Consider the following 21,769-nt stretch of genomic DNA (forward strand, 5'->3'; position numbering starts at 1 on the left):
TCTGCGTTGTATACTTGTACGTGGCAGACTACTGAATTTGACAATCGAATACCGGCGAATCATAGAGCTTGATTTTGTGCTTTAACAAGTAAAAATAACGACGGATTATAGTAGTTGTCGGATTACTGAGAGTGTACTGTAACATTTATTTTTAATGGATTAGAAATTCGTAAATATACATCGCCGCTTCCCAACTGAGACGGAACGGACAATATTACTGAACTGATCGTCTAAGTGGACCTTTAGTTATAGTTTAATTGAAGCGTAAGATTGATGAAACGGAGTAGGTATTTAGCAAGTGAAGGCAACAGGCAGTCAGTAGTTTTGTTATTAAAATGGATTTATAGGCCGTGGGCATTCGAATTTCGAATGTGTCGGTCGGATGCGATAATTTAATTTAGGAATGTCACAGTGTGGAGTAATTAGCGTCTGGCCTGGGAGCGTGGCTGGCGGTGGGCGGGAAAACGGAGCGCGATGCGGCGATGGCGATCGAAATTGAATTTGGCGCCGCTGCGCGCCGTCATTCGGCGCTTCGGCGCACAGCTCGCCGACACGAGAGGCCTCTGTGGGTAAAAATAGTTTCGGTCGATGTACGCCGCGCTTTGGGCCATGGGCTCCAAAGCCACCATTTGCAAGACGCGAAAAAGAAGACAACACTTTATACGTGATAAACTTATAGTTTTACTGCGCTTACTCCTCTGCGTCTCTCACCACCACATTTAAAATTGCCCAAAATCAATCGATACATTAAATTATAAGTATATTTTTAATATTATATAAGCAATTAAACTTTTATCCTTTAATGTTACTAAGTAAACATAATTTCATTGGGAAATGACAGGAAACTAATAAAGCAATCAATCGTAAAAATAAAACGACACACCCGAATTTTAAAATTCGACATTACTAGGTAACTCGTTACGTTTCGTCGTCACCTTACGTTACGACATTTTACCTACCTATCTGTTAAAAATCATGTTGTATATAAGTACACTTACGATTTTTTGCTACCTAATATTATAAACAATTTCAACACAGCTCACAGAAGAGAAAATTAAAATCGGACATTTTCATTAATTATATTACGATAAAATCAAACCATTTATTTTAGAAGTAAGGAACACAATTTAAATTTTACTCTTAGTATTTAAAAAAAAATATATGTGCAGAGCCGATTGGAATAATTGGGGTTCTGCACGGCGCGATAAGAAATACTAGAAAAAAATACGACAAGCATAGCAAACATAAGCCTCTTATATTTTTTCCTAGAATACTAGAATAATGCAGGTTTTTTTCATTGGCTGACTTAAAAGAAGGTCTTTTATGTAAAGTTTTTTTTTATATTCTTTCTTCCAGTTAAAACAAATCGTATCTTATCGTTTTTTTTGTTGGCATATTATTTTTCCAGTAATATAACATTTTTAGGAAATCGTGAAATATTTTCTCAAGTTTGATAATTCGTTAACGAAAAATTGACATGCTTTAATCATTTAGTCGGTCCCCGTATTTGATAGGTTCGCTCCCCCAATATAATATTATATTAAGTACATATCGGCTTCTTCCTGGTTCCAATATTACATACATGGTTTTATATTTCGTGTTTTGTTTAAATATTTTGAATTTTGTTTTGGTTCTTTGGGAGGTAAGCAGGGAGGCTTAAAACTATCCTCCAAAATATATGTTGGTTGGTGGGTACAGTAATATAATATTTTATTATAATACTGATTTGACCATATATTTTAAAGTCCATTTTATTTTGAAACGTTTACACAAGTTTTAAAAATTTGGCGTTTTTACTGGAAAAATAATGTAACCTGGAAAGCTTCAGAAACATACCAAATAAAATAGAGAAGTTACCTATCAACCCGGTCCAAGATGTCTTTGATGATTTTCACAATTATTATTTCACAAATTTCTGTTGTAGTTACTAATTAATATTCATTTTTTCATTGTATTTTTGGACCCCCTAAAATTTTTCCGACCCTTGCCTAAAATGGATTGCTATAAATATTGAGGTTATCGACCGTGTCCAAGAATTATTTGATGATGATTCTAATATGTAGGTAGGCTCCTGATTATCCAGATTATATTTTTAGAATTATTATTTCCAGAATTTTCTTGTGGAATTTCTGTAGTAATAAAAGTTAATTTTTTCATCGTATTTTTTGGGCCCCTGAAAATTTTCCGACCCCTACCCAAAATGGATTGTTGAGCACTGGTTTAGGCGAAGGCAGCGATGGAGGAGAGTGGGGAGTGTTCGCCTCCGACGTAGACGTACGTACACTCTATTCATGAGAACGAGAACGACGCATTGCTGCCCGTGACGTTGCCGGCGTCAGGCGTGCTCTCCCTAAAACTCGCGATGGTTTTCCCAGTGAAAAAGACAATTTTTAAAATGGCGGGCGAGTTTTTCACAGCCCAGTGTGCCGGAAAGTTCTCGAGCGCGGTCTCTAACGTGTGCTTAAATCTTCACCCATCCTGCTTCAAGATTTCCGAAAATGAAAATTCTAAACCGTTGCTGAGAGTGTGACACGTGTTGTACGCTGCCGGATGGATCAGAGGGCCGGATGTAAGTTCCACAGATAGCGTTTATCTCTCGCGATAGGTGTGCAGCGTGCAGTGTGCCCAGAGAGGCGTGGCGATCGCCTGTTTATATATAGTGCGGCCGCTCCTTGGCCCGCGGCCCTCCGCCGACGCTTTCCCCTATTTCCGATCTCTGCCCACTGTTTTATGTCGCCGTATTGCCGATCGATACGATCTGTGCCCCACGAGCGAATTTTTGACCTTCCAATGCGGTCGAACCTCCGCCGTATCTCGTAGTATTTTTCGTCAACCCTATTCGCGATTGCCGGTCTTATCGGCGGCGGCCACTCGTTCAAATCAAGCGTGCTTACGTTCAGATACGCGGAACAGCTTTCCAATGTTTGCATTTTGCATACTTTGTATTCCAAACGTTACTACACCATAAAAGCACAGTTACTGCATGGCGGGTTCAATACTACCTCTCTGGGACACGGCACGATACACAACTATACATGTATGTATTTAAAATAATTAATTATTATAATTTGATTACCACTGTATATTATATTTACTCCATAAACATTTACCCCCCCGTCACAAAACAAAACTGTAAAAATGTTTCGTTTACCGCAGGACGTAGAATTGCTTCCATAATTTAATACTTCCGTCGCTATCCATTCCCATTTTTTCATGTCGCTTCCTGTGCACAAAGTTTCCCAACATATCTGATATTATGTGTATATTTATTTATAATATTGTATGTAGGAACACTTTAACAAAATACGCTGTTCACTGTAACATTTAATTTCAAACAAAATGAGCTTTCAAAAGTAATTTTCTTTAGAATATTGGTATAAAAAACAGTGAATATCCGTTTGTAAAGTGTTCCGCAGACACATACAAAATATTTTAATTATGTGATCTATTTATTATTTTGACTTGTTGATTATTTGAATTTCATGTATTTTTTTTAATGTTTAAGATTATGATAATGTGTACGCTGTGCGCGCGTTTCGCGTAGGTATTACTTTGTTTGATTACTTTGTTATTTAAATAAACAACATTTGTATAATAAAAAAAAAAAAATTTTTTTCACTCTGAATGGAAGATAAAAAAAATGTTGATTCGCTGACTTTTTTAGTACGTATACTTTTTTAATCACAGAAACAACATAACTAAGCAAAATTATTTATTTCGATAATAATTATTATTCATTAATAAAAAACATACTACATACGTACTGGATTTTAAATTGGTATAATTAAAACACTAATTAACTTAATTGTTTGCTTACTTACTTGTACACTACTCATGTAGGTATTTAACATTTTATATCCTTTTTAGAAACCACAAGCAAATAGCTACTTATTACATTTCATTTTGTGTTGAACTGAGATATTGGGGATAAAATATGGTGGAGTTCGGGTTATACCTATGCCATTTAAAATCATATAATTAAATACAATTATGTCTTTTATAAGAGATTGTAATAATTATATCGTATTTGAGAATATCACTTTGAATACTTTTTCATTATTTATTATCTGTCCGTGGCTAGTTACCTCCCAGTCTTCCATAAATAGTTAAATATCGTCATTAATCTGTTAGGACAGGATATTAATGTTAAAAAGTAAATCGAGAAATAACTTTTAATTTGGTAAATACGGCAGAATAGAAATCCGAATAGCAAAGATTTAAATTAAGTTCAAAATATATTAGTCAGTATCTTTGGCGTTTAGATACGAAAACTACTCACATTTGCAATTAATAACTGATAAAATTAAAATAATTCATAAAATAAAAAATTAAAGTCAATAATTTGTCTTACGACAAGATAGAAGTGTGTTCTGGTGATAATACCATGTACTTACTCATAGTTTTCCAATCTAAACACAATTAATGGACGAATAGCTATTTATAGCATTAAACTCAATATAAACCTGTAATATTGTCAGCACCTATGTCTATGAGTTTTATGCCAAATTTGTTATTATTGGTGTACAAATAGGTTACTAATTTAAATCTTACAAAAATGGCATTTCCATTTTTCAGATGTTAAATACTTACCGATATTTTGTTGATTTTAGGATAATATTGTAATTTTGATAAATTATTGTAAATTAATACGGTATGAAAACTTTTTACAGTACACAATATTGGTTGTGTCCGATTTAAATAAATATAGCTATATAAAACGTCCTCGTGAAGTCCCTACTTACATTAACCACGATGTGGAAAATAATATGAGACTGTACGAAGATTGCTAGAAGACAACACCACTTATTAAAATACAGACCATAATATGAATAGGTATAATAAAATCTTACATTTTTCCACGATTTTTATAATATTATCGTACCTGCATTTAGATTCAGCTTGCGCGTGCATGTGCGGGTACATTATAATATTTTAAAACCAGCGATGGCGAACTTCTGACATGCGTAATGATTAAAATACAGAAGTAACATTTAGTTTACTTTTAATTATTTTACATGAGTAACAGTTCAACTTAAAAATATCCTAGAACACAATATATTATTTGTTACTAAAACTTTCTCGTAAAAGTAAGAAATAAATGAAATACTACATATATTTATTATGAAAGAAATGTCCCTAAGTTTTGTAAATAATATTATATCCTCAATTTAACGAGTTGTGGAGAGTCTCAATCTGTGCAGAGAAATCATACACTATTGAAGGTTGATAATGCTTTTTTTACTAAGACAGAATAATTATGAGGAACCCGGGTCACGGGGGTACATTTTAAACAGCAAGTTTCTAAGACGTAGATATGTTAGAACCACCTTTTTTAAAAGGTTAAATTCCGGGCTCAACGTAAAAATCTACTCGGGGTCGGTTCCAAATTTCAGTTCATAAAATACATAATTATATTTCTCTGCCTCAGTACAAGGATTACACTATTTGACAAAATGTCGTTCATCAAATACGTCAAAATTTTGACGTACCTATGAATTTTACAAAATATGGAGAATCAGTTGATGTTTCTGGGCAAGGTTACACATTTTTGTAGAAGTTTATTTTACCATAATATTTCATATACTTTTGTATGACATCAACATGAATATCAAAGGAGTATAATTGTTTTTGTGCAGTACTGCACTTTATTACATTACATAAATTGATGTAATATAAATATGGGAGGGAATTTTTGGTAGTCCTTTATAATTTGAGATAAAATGTTTATTTTTTTAGGATATTTGCATAATAATAATATAAATAGTGTACCCTCGTACTGAGGCAGCGATTTACCGACATACTCTTATTTATTATAGGTGTTTTATGGATAGCTATTACATTTTGATTTAAAAGGTAGAATTGTTTTTTCAAGATATCCTTAAATAGTGGAGGAATGAATCTTCATATTTTTAGCACGTTTTTCTTAGCTCGTATTCTTGTTTATCCAGTACAAATCTTGCAATCGATTTTTAACTAACTTCCCGACTAGTTAGACATTTGAAACTTTTAGAATATGTCAGAACATGATGCCAATGCATTCTTTTAATACTTTTAGCCATCTTTAAGTAGAATTGAATTCATTTTCAGTGAATTTTGTTTTGTATGAAAAGTTAATTCCGAAAGGGGTGGTCCTAGCAACTAAATTATTAATATATACGTACGTTATTATGGAAATCAAAATTACATGTCAGTATTCTATATTTGTTTGTTGCAAAATAGCAAAAAAATGATTTGTTGACAATTACCCTATTTGTCCTAAATTATTAATACATAGAATTGTCAAGTTTATATTATGATTCGACAGAAAATGTAAAAACGTTTTATATAAAAAATTCTTTTCACCTTGTAATTATTTAGTGTTGAGCATGATTGAATAATTATTGATGATCAAAAAATGAGAACAATGGAATATCTGAAATCCGGTAATTTTAATGGGTTCTGGGTCAGGGGTCGCAAGATTCGGAATCAAGGGTTCCGGTTTCAAAATAATTGAGCTATCAGGTTCCGGTTTTGGTTCCAGCTGTAGACATCAGTTACAGGCCAAATGTCCTTTTCTCGCACACAAACTAAGGTAAAAACTGTATGTAGGTACTTTATTTAATACTTCTATGGTAGGTACATATACGTTAAAAGTTAAATATAATTATCAGCGTCAAGATAATGCTCATCTAGTTAAAAAGTATTGCCAGTAAAAATGTACTAAGTATATTTCGAGTTCCTAAACATAATACTCGTAGTATATTATGATTTTTTAAAGACTGCTCAAAAATACTCAACTCGGTGTTTTCCTATTTAAAAATTTGGAGTGGTTTTGCAAGGCATTTATTATGAATTATGTTAAAAAAAATATATTTTATCATGTAATAACCAAAAACTGTAAAACTAGGTGTACGAATGATAGCATAAAATTAACAAGTAGAATGTCAATATCGCCATAATCTTTCAGCGGATATATAACAACGTATAACAGCAGATTTTATCGTACATATAGCACGTTAATAATGGTATGAAAATATGCTATATACATTTTATGTGTATTGTGGAAAATCGTTATATGTCATAATCCTATATTTCGCCATCCGGTGGGTAAAATATTAACTAAATACAATACTAAACAAAGGGAGAAAATAGTTATTTGAATCTCCATCAAGTAATCAGAATTTTATTAAGTTTTGGCCCTTTTTCACGAGGCGTTGTCATATATTTTAATCAATCTGTTTTCTCAAATATTCGCCATCCGAATAATAAATTGCACTTAGAGAATAGCCTCAGTATCATACAATTGCTTGACGAAAAGTATTTTTGTGAAGCCACAAGTCGTCATAAAGCATCAGGATAATAAAATATGTAAAGTAGTTTTCGATTGTGATGTAAACGAGCATACAAAAAATAAACACGAATTTTAAATAGAACAATCGAAAAAAGTGAAATGAATTTTCTAATCAAATCAATGAATTGATTGCAATAAGAAGCTCATATTAATAGAATTAATAGACAGTTTCTCATAATATAATAATTAATATGTAATATATTTTTTATAATTTAATTTTAATGGTTATTATTCTGTTTCACTTTTGCCGTACGGTGGAGACGACATTTATATTTGTTTTTTTTTTTAAATATTATTTCGTTGAAAAATATTGTGGGGGAAGACCCTCGATCGCTATCATATAAATACATACTCGACAGTAAGCAGCGACACACACACATGTCGGTTCCCCACATGCGAACGGCGGCCGAGGCGAGCGACGCTCCACGGCTGGCCATCGCGGGCGGTCATTGACTCGCGAGTCGCGACGACAACAATTCTTAGAATCTTGCTAACCCTGCCTCCACCAATACCGTCACAAATGAATGCAGCCAGCTTTTCTCCTTTGCATGATGCATTTGATGCAGTTGCGCCGAGTGAAAATGCACTTCGTTAAGGCTGTCCCGGGGTCGCGCTTCGGATACCATAGAGCAGGCATGCCCAGTGACGTCCCTAGGCAAAGTGCCGCCCTTAAACAGACTAAGAAAGCCTTTCACATTCATTTTTTGTTACAAAATTTCTACAAATTGATTAGGTATACTATATACCTACGTACGGAACTATTTCTTTATTTATTTTCGGCTAAATCCACGAAAAAAAATGACTAACACATCATCTACTGAGAATTAGAACACTTCCACTAAACTTACCTTCCATCACTCACGGCCTGCCGTAGGCGTGAGGAAAATATGTATATGGCAAAGTTTCCATTTACCGTGGCGCAATGGGTTCTTTGCGAAATAGTTAAATCAGGTTCTGCATAACATTATATCAATAACATCGGGAAAGTTTTTTTTCAGTTTTCATTAACTCTTACTATTTTCTCCCAGTCGTACAAAATGTTTCATATATCTATCAACCTGGTTTAAAGTGGCTATACTCTATTTATAGCATAGGGGTTGGAATCTGAAAAAATAATAAATTGACGTGAGGAAATTTTTGTCGAGATTGTAATGAATTAAAAATCATTTATGTTAGTTTTACTTCCTCTCTGACGTCACTGGATCCTGAAAACATCCATATATTAAATTTTCCCAACAAAAAAAGCTTTGCCACGAAAAATACTTACCTCTTCTGTGTTTATTAGTCCTTAAGGTGCGTTTTTATGAAATTTAGATTTTAATGCCAATGTCTGTAAAGAATTATGCTCTTTTTCGTGTATCATAGATTTTGTCACATTGCAAAATAAATAGATATGTATTTTAATTTGTAAAAATAGCTTAAATTGAGAAAATAATTATAAACTCTAAGTAAAATTACTTATTCAAAACAAAAGTATTTTGAAAACTGTGATTTATTTAAAAACCGATTATTTTAGTTACAACCAAACTGACAAGCACTTTTATCTCGAAACCACACTATTTAATGGTACCTAATTCAAAATATTATTTTCACTAATCAATACGGAACTAGAGTGCTACGACTCCCAACGATTTTTATCACTTCGTGCTAGGATACTCTTAATCGCTGCAGCTATTTCTTTAATAGTGGTCGACCTTCATGGTTCATCTCCTCATAGTATTTATCTATCGACCATTTCTATTTGCCCACACTGTTTACAGTACGCGCTAAACAATACTTCTTAAGCTGTTAAGGAGCTACGGTTGCTACGTCATAAGTTAATAATGCAAGTGATTAATATCACTGTATAGTACAAAATGTTCTAACTTTACTAGAAAACAAGTTTTAGTTGTATATACAATTAAAATATTTCTCGACTTCTAGCACAATAGAATTATTGTTACGCCAAATTTCCCAGTTTATATGTACATACAATAATCAAGTAAAAGTTGATTCTTTCAACTTAGTAATGATAGTCTAATATGAAATCATCGTAGAACAACGATCTCAAATGACGAGTCAATTATAAACGTTATTAGAAAGTAATATTATGTTTAACGGATCATTTTGAACTAAAATAGAATTCTAAAAAGTAAAGTATTCCCCAATATATGAGTTTCTTCTAATCTTTAAAACGAATATGTTATGAATAATCGATACTATTTTACATCATAACTTAATAACATAACATTAACATTATTTGTATATTATGAAGAGAAAGGGTCCATGTTTTACATGTCTACGTGAGAACAGGTGGAACACATTAATTGAATATTTTAGGCACAATGTGAGATAATTTTGAAGATAATATTCAGGTGATTCATGCTAGTTTACAGTCATACACTGTTGTCCGAGATAGATGTAGTTGTTTCCCCGGTCGATATAATTACTATCGATGATTTTTTTTGAGCCAGCGAGGCAGTTTATCATTAATTTTATCTTCGAGATAGTTAAGCTGTTTAAACCTGATTTACATTTTCAATGTCCTGAATCCCGTCCTGGAGACATTAAAATGATAAATGTATATTATAAATTACCTGAAATTCTTTATTATAACATTTAAGTTTTAAAATTTAAATTATCACTAGCCTTAATAAGCCTGCAGTAATCGATAATCAATCTAAACGCGCTGCATGCATTATTATGGCGTAGACACCGACGTAGACTCTCTACGCTGACTCACTAGTACATTGTTTTCACAATAATTTCTTTGTTAAATGTACGCTCGACCAGTAACCGTCTGATAGGCATTGATATGCCCACCTACTTGATATTTCATCCATGCTTTATTATTTACAACCGGCTTGGGGTCTGTCAATGAGCCATTTATATGCAAGTCTTGAGCTACGGCTACGCCAAGACGAATGTGGAAATGGCGTGAGTCGTAACCAGTGAAATTAAAATTAATAAATACTCCGAGTTTTTTTAACTCATACAATTTGTCAAATCAATGTATAATTAATAATTAAAATTCAGACGTCAGGAAATCGAATTTTAATTATTAATGTTTATTATTGTTTAATTAAAATTTAATTGCTGCCTTTTCTATGATTTCGTTATGGCAATATTTAGTTATGTCAAAAAAATGCAAACAACTAGAAATCTCAAAATGTTAGTGTTAGAACGTCAATCCATTTCTAGCTTGTTGTAAGGGAAAATGGCATCAGTTATCGTCGATATTGTATTATATTTTTATCTTTCTTCTGTATGCAATATTTGCAATTAATACCGATATTTTTTTTTATAATCCTACTTTTTAAATTAGGCATCAGGGATTATCTTTGCCTCCTAATTCGTAATGATGAACTTCCTTAATATAACTTACATTATTTAAATATTAATATTAATTTTATGCGTAGGTAAGTATAATCGTGTGGTTGCTGACAAAAGTTGGTAAGTCGATAATTTAAGTATTTTGAGTTAACAACGGATTTAGTGTCTATATATAAATATGTATGATAGAAAAAAAATCATGGTCATCCGATGTATAATAGAATATGCACAAAAGCATAAATGATTTTAGAGAGCATGTCAAACATCAAATTGCAATTACTCTATAAATCTATAATATGATTTTGAGACTTACCAACTTTTGGCAAGTAGCCCCACGATATATTATACTAATATTTTCTGAAAAGTAAATTTAATTAATTTATTTTAGAACATTCAATTTCTTAAAATTTTATTTAATTATTGTCCATATATTCAATAAATATGTTTCTCTTTAAAGTTTGTTAGTTATATCAGATGACAATGTATAGTAGTATGGAAAGACACGTATCTGTGCCGCCATAGCATCGAAAAAAAAGTATCAAATGACCATATTGTATCCGATACATTTTTGATATAATGTTATTTGTATGCTATCTATCTTATCATCAATATTCCAATCATAATTTCGATTGAAATTGCCCTCGGGGGTAATCCTGTCCACGTGTATAGAGACATCGAGAATAGTTTAAAATTATAGTGGTCACGCGACCGTTACAGTTCGAAGACTCTCCAGGCCGTCGTACAAATTAGCTAATTATTTATGCATAAAGTAGTGAGCTCGATACAAAAGCTAAAAAAAACACATTTAAAGCTATACCTACATATAGACGCGGCAAAAGCGCGTAAATGACAATGTATTTTATAAGTTTACCGGGGCGCAATAATTATACATATTATCATACTAAGCATTTTTCCTAATTAATGATCTGAGAAAACAGATAAATTTAAAATAAGTAGTCGTACGTTTCAAGAAAAATATTTTCTCATTAATTGTGAAACTGCATGTCTGTATTTTAAAATGTTTTGGTTCACGTCGTCCGATTATTATAGTATATGGATGCGCACCAATGATTTTTTTCAAATACATTCTTTTTGGTATATTGTAAAAATTAAATACTATCAGGCCCGAAAAATTGCGTGTCCGGAAAGTGTGCGTATGCAGTTCGCCGTATCACATATACTCACACCGTGAAATGTTGTATTGGAAATATATGGCCGTATATTGAAGTCCGTCCAACTTCTTTTTGTCGTAAAGTACCTACTGACATAAAATTCATATCTAAATAAAACACGGTTCTCGTCGGTTTAACCTAAGCCAGCAGCAAGCAAATAGTAAAATTTAAATTTATCGAATTATATCTCAGGTTATGTTTCTTGATTTTATGAATTTTGCCAAAATCAGCTATGAAAATTGAATTAATGTTCGAATTGAATCTAATAAAATTAGATACCGTACGGTATACGGTCATCTTTTTCCGATAAGAAAGCTCACGGTGAAATGTTTTACGTACAATTTACATGTAACTAACCGAGAAATTGTGGGTCGGCGAAAGCAAGAACGAAATTATTTCATTTTAAGCACACGCGATTTTAATTGAAATTAATATTGGTTTCGACTTTTTTCTGCATAAATAATGTTGCGATTTCAATTAACCCACCATACCCCGAATCACATCTCATTTCTTATAGCAACAAGGTATCAAAACACTGTTTTTATAACGGGACTTATTATAATATCGTCTCTGTTCTGGCAGTTAAGTAATAGTAAAAAGGATGACTTTAAAATAAAGACTGTTTATTTACTAAGAAGGTTTCCAGACGGTAAAGTTTGAAATAAGGAATATTTTGGTATAACTAACTCAATATGTCATTTTTTCGAATTAGTGTCTTCTGCCAGAACAGTGACGATATATTCAGTCCAATTAATTTTATTGGTTACTAGTTTAGTTGTCCCCTCTCAAATCGAAAGACGTACTAAATGACAATATGCGCATGTACCCTTGAGACCCAAATGAATATAATTATAATAATAAATTATGTGTTGCATCGGCACGCGCAACTTCCGTCACACGCCAAAGGTGTTACATCGGCGCGCGGGAATGGGACGACTGGCCTCCGGACAATTGGACGCCGCACTGTCGTAGACACGTATACAGAACGTCGACGAGGTATTTTAATCAGTTTCTATCTACTACTTAGTAGTTTGAATTCATTTTACTCTTAACATAATGTATTCTTTATCGCGAACTGAGAATTACCATGCCTAAGGCTTTATATAAAATTAAAAACTCTTTTTTCGTTGGAACATGAACATTATGCACGATTATATCATTGTTTACGTCTGCATATTTACATTCTCACCAACTATTAAATCATAATATAATCATTTAAATATCAATAATAATATTGAATATTTTTTTTTGTAAAGTGCCTATAAGTACCTAACGTCTATTTATTTTCGAATTCCGTGGCGTCCAGTTGTCCGGTGACAAATCGTCCTAGACCCTCGGCGCGCGCAACTTCGTCACACGCCAAAAATACACTCTGATCTGTTTTCCCAAACGCGCCAAAAGAAGTATAACTTCAAAAATACGTAAATTACAAAATTTAAACTCTAAATTATATGTCTACTTACTCTAATACTAAACTTTTGAAAGCAGCTAGGTAGTTACCTAAGTAAGTAACTAGGCAAGCGTATGTAAATATTTTAGTTAACGTCATTCGGAGCCTTATCTGTTTTTGGATATCAGCCGAGTGGATCTTTGGTTTGTTTTTCGTGGGGGCACGTGATTCATATAGCTTAGGTACTGCGTATACATAGTTTTATTACTACGTAGAGAAGTAGGTATATTATTCAGTAGCAAAATTGTGGTCTTTAGTAAAATGGAGACAAAAAAATTAAATATATGAAAATAAGATGTTTCAGTTTTCCTATAATAATATTTAAAATAACGTAAAAAACCTTTCTAGAGAAGAGAAAAATTACCACTGATTCTTAATTATCTCATGAATTGGCGCTGACGTGGTAGAACAACATTATAATATATTAATTTCTTGTTAATAATAATTATAGGTTGTTTTGACGTAACTCCCTTTTCCTTTGACACCACAGATGTATTCCAAACATTTATTTATCTCTATAATATGCGTATTTAATAATATATAACGCTACGACCCGTTACACTCAGTCTAATTAGTAGACCGTGTGTAAGATGAATAAGTTATTGGTATATAATGTAGGATTCGTTAACATTGTATTGAGGCTGTTCTACCTATCGTAATATTCTATTTATTTTTATTGCGTCATTTATATTATATAAGGTACATAGAGCATAGCAGAATGTATGTATGTCTTTAATTAACAACATATCATATTCACGCGGTTAGGGGGAAGGGATTGGAAATGTGGCGTCAGAAATTCAAGAAAATATAAACTCATTTCTTTTGGAGAATAAGTACCTAATTGTTTTCCTTGGCCGGAAGCAACACAACTCTGCAGGCGTTCACTTGGCTAGACTCGGGAGACAACGTAGATGTTGGAAAATGTTAGAAACAAAATCCATGTCTGAAAAAATTGTCGTTTCACGGAAAATTGGTCGCAGCTTAAAACAAAAGCTACATTTAAAACCGATATTTTTTTACCGTTTTGTTCATCTTTCGTTACCTACTTACGGTTATTACTTGCCGCATTAATTATTTAGAGATGTGAAAAAGATATCCAACCAGTTCTATTCTTCTTTCACCCTGTCATGCTCCAGCATTGGGCAAGCACAAGTTCGCGCCACTTTCCTCGGTACAACGCTAACTCTCGCGCCTCCCGCCATGCTAGACCTGCAGCGCGTAGATCACTACCGTATATCTATTATAAAAATATATTTACGACGGAACAGATCGGTTAATACACGATAATTATCGTTTTGTAGCGTCGTGGTGATCATGCATTTTCTTCAAAATCACTGTTAATATGTTTTTTAGTAAGCTTGTGAATCAGTCATCGCGGTCAATAATAGTCCGGTCACGACACTTGGCACTTTGGGTATTTTCATCCAAAATAACCATTGTGACTCTTAATGACGCTCTAGTCTAAAAGATAACTAAAAAAAACGACACGTTGAAACAATTTTGGCAGTAACTCTTATTAGCTACTTACTTGTACCGTGTGTCTTGTCGCACCAGAATATTTGCTAGCTGCTAGACGATTTCCATCTCGTTTTCTCCCTTCGCCCCTCTCTATTTTCTTTAATTTTCATTTTCCAAAGTCTGCTTCCATCTCGCATCTCCCCCTCCTTACCTGTCATTTTTTTTTACTTTTTGAGAACGTTCAACTTAAGCTGAACTCCGGGGAATGAATACGTCGCAAAAAAAGAATTAAAAAGATAAATTTAATCACACGAGAGTTCGAAGTCTAGGATCCGAACAACGTTTTTTTTTCTTTCGAAAAACGTTCAATTACAACTCTTTTCTTTGGCGTGCTATGAAATATTTATTATTTATATTTCTATTTACGTTAGGAGTGTGATACTGATAATATTATATTATTAATGTATTCAGAGACATAGGTACGTACCGCAGTAGTTATATTTTGGTTCTTTTAATATAATTTATAAATATTATTGGATTCTTACACAGACTCTTTGAATAATTATTGACTTCACTCTAAAACGCAATATAATATAATATAATATTATATTTCTAAAGCATGTTAAATGTGGACACGCAACTTTTTTTAACGATGCGTATTGGTGCTGCATTTTTATGCATATGATAATTTGGTTTTTGGTTCTTTAAAAACGGTTTTTTAAAAACAGTAACAATAAAGTACTTTTTTTCTCAGTTATACAAGATGGTCACACGTTTATGTATAAGTACAACAGTTAGGAGAATCGCAGACTATTGACGAATACATTTATTAATGATGGGTGAACACCACAGTAGAATGATATTATAATATCATAAAAATACATCGTAATAATATGTTCATTCGTGTTGTATAAACACATACATAATATGAATTGATTAACTTCTTATAAAATCATTCAGATTGATCTCAGCTAAATGAGTGAAAAGATACACTGATAACCATGTTTCTTGTTTTCAATCTTGCTGCATCAAAATAAATGCAATTAATGAAAATATATATTTAGTACACATGATAAGTACATAGTAAACTAAGTATATAATATGAATGTAAACTGATATAACACCACAGTAGAATGATATTATAATATTATAAAAATGCATCGTAATATGTTCATTCGTGTTGTACAAAAACATACATATTAATATGATTAACTTCTTATAAAATCATTCAGATTGACCTCAGTTAGCTAAATGAGTGATAACATAACACTGATAACGATGTTTCTTGTTTTCAACCTTGCTGCATCAAAATAAATGCAATAAATGAAAATATATATTATTTAGTAAACTATATAATACGAATGTAAACTGATAGTATGATACCTAACTGTTGAAGGTTATCAGTGTTATTACTTATTTGTTATTACGTTATTACATTACAATGTGATACTCAGATAAACCATATTATGGCCATAATCTAGAATATACGTAGGTACCTATCTACTTACCTGTATATAATATAATATTATGTAATTAAATTACTAATGATGAATAACCAGCCAAAAGCATGCAGATATATTTATTGCAATTAAGGATTGATCACCTACTAGAAATACAAACCAACCATTTACGCTTGAAACACAAAAAGTGTATTCTAAAACGCTTTGGTTGTAGTTAGTAGTTGTGATGAAAGTTTGATTCTATTTTATGGTCTTGGAGTCCGTTAAAAATTTCCAGTCAACGATTATCAGACCTGGATACCGCGGCACTAAACTGGTTGAATTTATAGTAATTAATTGTTATTATTAATAAATATTCAGCTCATTAAAAGCGGCTAGCTGTTTTAATTTGTGCCGGGATTCTATAAATATTTAACATTATTCAATTAATGCATTGCTGTGAAGTTAGCAGCGTTTTCTCATTATATTTAGCGCGTGATGAGCTGAGGGTTTTGTAACGATGCAGAAATGATAATTCCTCGTAATGTGCATCTAATTGTACATATATATGCGTATTTACACAAAAAGCAATATTACCAATGAAACCATACAAGTATCTCGTCACAGGGCTTGACGATCGATATTATTTTAGTGGCGTCAGAAGCGCATTATTGACTTCATATTATAGTACAGTTAGTGACCTGTCATACTGTTAAACTAAAATAAACTATGTAGATAAGTTCTAATCGATGGATGGAAGAAATTCTAATCAATTTATCTTTTGTTCTTTTCTATTTGAAGAAATCCGAGCCCTAAAGAAATACATATCTAAATAATTTAGAGTACAAAACTGATATTAATTAAAATATTTATGTTTACAAAATAAACCTAATAGGTAAACCAAATCTTTAAAAAAATAAATATGTTCTCTAAGGTTACATGTAAATTCTACGTAACACATTTCACCATTGAACAGTTCGCCGTGAGCTTTCTTATCGGAAAGAGATGGCCGTATACCATACGGTCTCCAATTTTATTAGATTATATATGAACATTAATTTAATTGTCAAAGCTGATTTTGGCAAAATTCATGAATTCAACAAATAATTCAGCATATCGGCTATTTTCAAAAAATATTTGCTGCTGGCTTCCTGTAAAGTGTAAACCGACAAAAACCGTGTTTTATTTAGACATGAATATTGTATGTCAGTACTATACGGCCCAAAGAGGTTGTACGGTCTTTAATATACGGACAACATTTCACGGTGAAGTGTGATACCGCTAACTGCATACGTAGAAGTTTCCGGACACGGTTCTCTAACTTGTGTACCTCATTTTTATTAAGGAATTATATATTGTATAGGTACATGTATCACACACTAGTTAGATTACCTACTGTATGTTTTGGCGGATATAAGAGCAGCGTAATATATATAATATGTTAATATTATTTTAATAAATAAATTAATTGATATTTTTATTTATAAATATTACTTAAATTATCTAATCGATTTATTTATTATTGAAGGGGGCAATTTTAAGTGTCATAACCGTTTCATTGATTTTTTTTTTTGAAACGTCACCATTGCCCACAGATAGGGGCTAAACTAAACACAACTGCTAATGGCTCGACCGTCTTTATTTTATTATTTATTTTTATTAAACCTATTAAATGTTCAATTTGCATTGGCCCGGTCATGGCAGACACGCATAGGGGCGCTCGTTCGTTACAAAATGCAACTTCGTAGCCGGCAGACGTACCACAATCCATTTTTGTACTGCTCGGCGGATTATTTGGACAATGGACTTGGACATACTCGTACTATCGATTGGAAGTATCGGCTATACTTAGACAAGACCTTAATTTAATTATAAAAAAATGATTTGCATATTATTTAAATGAAATTTACATTATTAGTTGACTACATTTATTCGCATTACCCATAACTTGACATTCTTGATACTAATATATCTAGTCTAGAGGAAGTTAAATATCTTTATGTCAATGCAATATATAATCTGTATAATTGTCATACATAGTATCTAGTTTTTTAATTTCTTTCCTCAACATTTCTACCTCATTGCTGAGGCTCATTCTCAACAAAATTCATTAAAAACTGTAAAAGACTTTAGAAATATAATACTATAATCTTCATAAAAAAATAAAACGTTGAATAATATGTAATAGAGCTCTAGTATTTACCTGTAAAATTTTCACGTTATAAACAATATAATATTAGTTACAAAGGTTAGCTTTTTGAAAATGAAAATAATGATTTAACTTTACCTGTGTAAGTAGGTACTAAACTTATAGAAGAGACATTTTTTACATTTATTTATTATTTTTATTAATTATGTACTACATATTGCCATTTTAATTCGATATCGTACGTAATTAACTTAGGAAAAAGGTTTCACAGATATTATTGTTTGCCAGAATATGAGTTTCCATTTCCATCGGGCATTTCCTGACATTATTTTTTATATTTACTATATTTTCGTTTATGATGTAATTATTTTTAGATTGTCTTTTATTAATTTTGAACTTATTAATACATTTCATTTAAATCCTTGATTTGAATAATGTAAGACATTCAGGCAACGGATTGCCCCCGTGTTATATGAGTTTTCTTTCGAATTGCTTGGCTAACTAAGAATGGTTTATCGTAGATTTTTTTAAATATCTCATATCTTTCTATATATGTCTCCCGATCATGTACATCTATACCACGTCCGAGGATGAATATATACCACAGATTAATTTATAAATACCTCCTTTATATTAAAATATATGGTGATTTTATCTTTACCCCTTCAATGGAGATTATTGTAAAGGCATTCTTCAAAAGCTTCTCGTTTTTACTGAACATGAAAGTCACTTGATATGAATCTATATTAGATATGTATATTGTTATAATTATTTCATTTGAAATTTTCCTATGAATGTTATTTTTATTTTATGTGCGTAAAATCTTTTTACGGATTTATTTTTGAATTTTACTATTTTTAATGTATTTTTTATTACCATTTTGTCATTTTATGGTAGTCTAATCAAGTATTTTTTACCGGTCATATTTGGTATCAGGATGCCATGATGACAATTAAATTATAAATATTTGTAAATACTTGATAAAGGTATCTACTATCTACGATCTTTATATGACTTGCACCGTGAGTGTAAAACCAAGACATATTTGGATATTATTAGAACAAATAGAGTTTCTAAAAAAAACCATAATATTTGGTTTATACCTACATTATATTGCATGTTCTTTCAGTTACTTCACTTTTACATTATCAAGTTCACGACTTTTGCATTTAATCTCGAAATTGAAAAATTTGCAGATGCCTTGGTTTTACACTCACGGGTGTTGAATATTAAGTGATAAAATCATTTTATAATAAAAAGAAAATATGCATCGTATTTCTTGTACTTAGAAATTTTATTTTATTCGAAGATTGATTTCACTTGCCAGATTGTCTATTTACTATAATTATTATATTATAAGAATATAGAACCGAAGTGAAATGAAAACTAAAAATTTAGTGAAATCAATGGCTATGCCGTAGAAGCCATTTAAACTTTGCGTGAAACTAGTCGTGCCTAAAAAAAATGGCATTAGTTGGTAAGCGTCCTGTTCCATTGAGATTTTCGTTATGTTTCCCGTCGTATTTCGCTCCCCTCGATTTAACACATTAGGGAGTAACGAACCCATTCTCTATCCTTCACAGTTTATTTTTAGGACAGTAAAATTAATGTGAACATCTTTGCCACCAGTTGCAGTCTTATTAACTCTCAGTCCAAATGCATGGAATTGATTCCATATGGACGCTCACTGATGCAGAATCTTACTCTTTATTTTATACAATATAATATATGTATAGATACAGTGTTAGATTGCTAACAATACAATGTCACAAAGGTTATAAAGCCACACCAGATAATTACTTTGTGACTTTGTTAAGTTTTTTTTTATTTCGGTGTTTGTTTATCCTGCCAAAAATTAAGAGATTTAAAATAATTTTCGGCCTGGATGAATAGGCGGCATTAATGACTAATTTAGTTAGTGCTATCGAATTTGAAAGTACCACGCAGTATTGTAAATAATTATATATTTTAAAGTTAATCATTTCGAACCATTGTTGTGACATATAATCTGCCATCTAACAGTCAGCATCATCTTTCATATGAATCAATCCTAACATAAAATAAAGAAACATGACGTAAAAGACTGAATACTTGATCAAGCAAATTGCGAGCTTTGAATCTTTTTGGTATGGCACTGATTTTACCATAGTTTCACTGTTATTCTCTTTTCTATAATTCGTTTTTATTGTGAAACTGACTGTCTGAATTACACAGTTAACATCGTTAAAGTGGTTATTGTTTACTTAACAATGCTTTGATTTGAAAATTATTTATGTTGTTACTGACTATCCCATTTTAACGACTTGCTTCATTTGGATCTTAATTGAGGAATATTCCATGCAAAAACGGTCAGTAATTACACTAAGACAGTGGTTCTTAACCTTTTCGAAGTCACGGTGCACTTTTGATCATAGGTAAAAATTGCGGTGCACCAAAATCAAATGGTCAGAAAACAAAGAAAAATATGCGGACATAATAACTCTTATTACAAATTAAACAGATTACATAACAGTCAAAGAAAAAAATATTACAGAAAAGAAAAATACTTATACATATATGGAAAACTGTAACTAAAATTACCATTAAAAATGGAATTTATTTGATGCGAAAATCAATTAATGTGATACCTGAGCTTTTCGAATTTTGCAGATTTCAGAAATATTAGGTCGAATATTTGATATAGCTACCCTCAATTTCTTCGTCTATTTCGACATTTGAAACTTTTAGAATATATCAGAACACGACGACGATGCATTCTTTTAATACTTTTAGCCATCTTTAAGCAGATTTGAATTCATTTTCAGTTAATTCTATTTTGTATGGAAAGTTATTTCGGAAAAAAATCGTAAAAAGTAAAACACTATTGGTATATTAATGTATACCTACGTGCGTTACTATGGAAATCAATATGAAATGTCAAAATGACATTTCAGTATTTCTATCAAGTACAAAAAAAAGTATTTATTAATACACAGAATTGTCAATTTTATATGATTCAACAGAAAATTTAAAAACGTGGTATATAAAAAGTTCTTTTTATCTTGTAATTATTTTTTTTGTAATTTCTCTAAAGTAAATGATTTTCATTCCGGTATGTTTAATGTCTAACATTGTAATGAAGTTGTCCGATATGATTCGTCAGGTATTAAAGGTAGAATTATCCCATATATGTTAACGTGGGACTCACCCGGCGACCGACGTTAACATAGGTACATTCTATTTCTCTACTAAGGTATTAGTTTTTATTTTTACGTAGGTATATAACAGGGTATAACACTGATAAATTATACACAGTAGCGTACCATTCATACGGGACTAAGTTCTTATTCACGTTTTGCTTATATTAGTAATTATATTATTAAACAACTTATTTCCTGAACAAAATAATTTTGTTGAAGAGATTTAGATTTTACTTTGGAATTATCGATGATTTGTGTATATCAAACGTTAATAGGTGCG

General features: G+C 31.7%; 1 long non-coding RNA gene across 1 annotated transcript in view; it reads left to right on the forward strand.

Annotated features, from left to right (window-relative positions):
• Window positions 1-2,278: 2,278 nt before the first annotated feature.
• The window catches only part of LOC147079498 (uncharacterized), a 103,423-nt gene continuing 83,932 nt past the window's right edge, over window positions 2,279-21,769 (forward strand). Inside the window, exon 1 of the long non-coding RNA XR_015069361.1 lies at window positions 2,279-2,569. This is a non-coding gene — a long non-coding RNA (uncharacterized LOC147079498). The remainder of the gene's footprint in view (window positions 2,570-21,769) is intronic.

This window comes from Rhyacophila brunnea, unplaced genomic scaffold (assembly GCF_057557595.1).
Source record: "Rhyacophila brunnea isolate RB1 unplaced genomic scaffold, BYU_Rbru_1.0 scaffold_1, whole genome shotgun sequence".
Classification (NCBI taxonomy): Eukaryota; Metazoa; Arthropoda; class Insecta; order Trichoptera; family Rhyacophilidae; genus Rhyacophila; species Rhyacophila brunnea.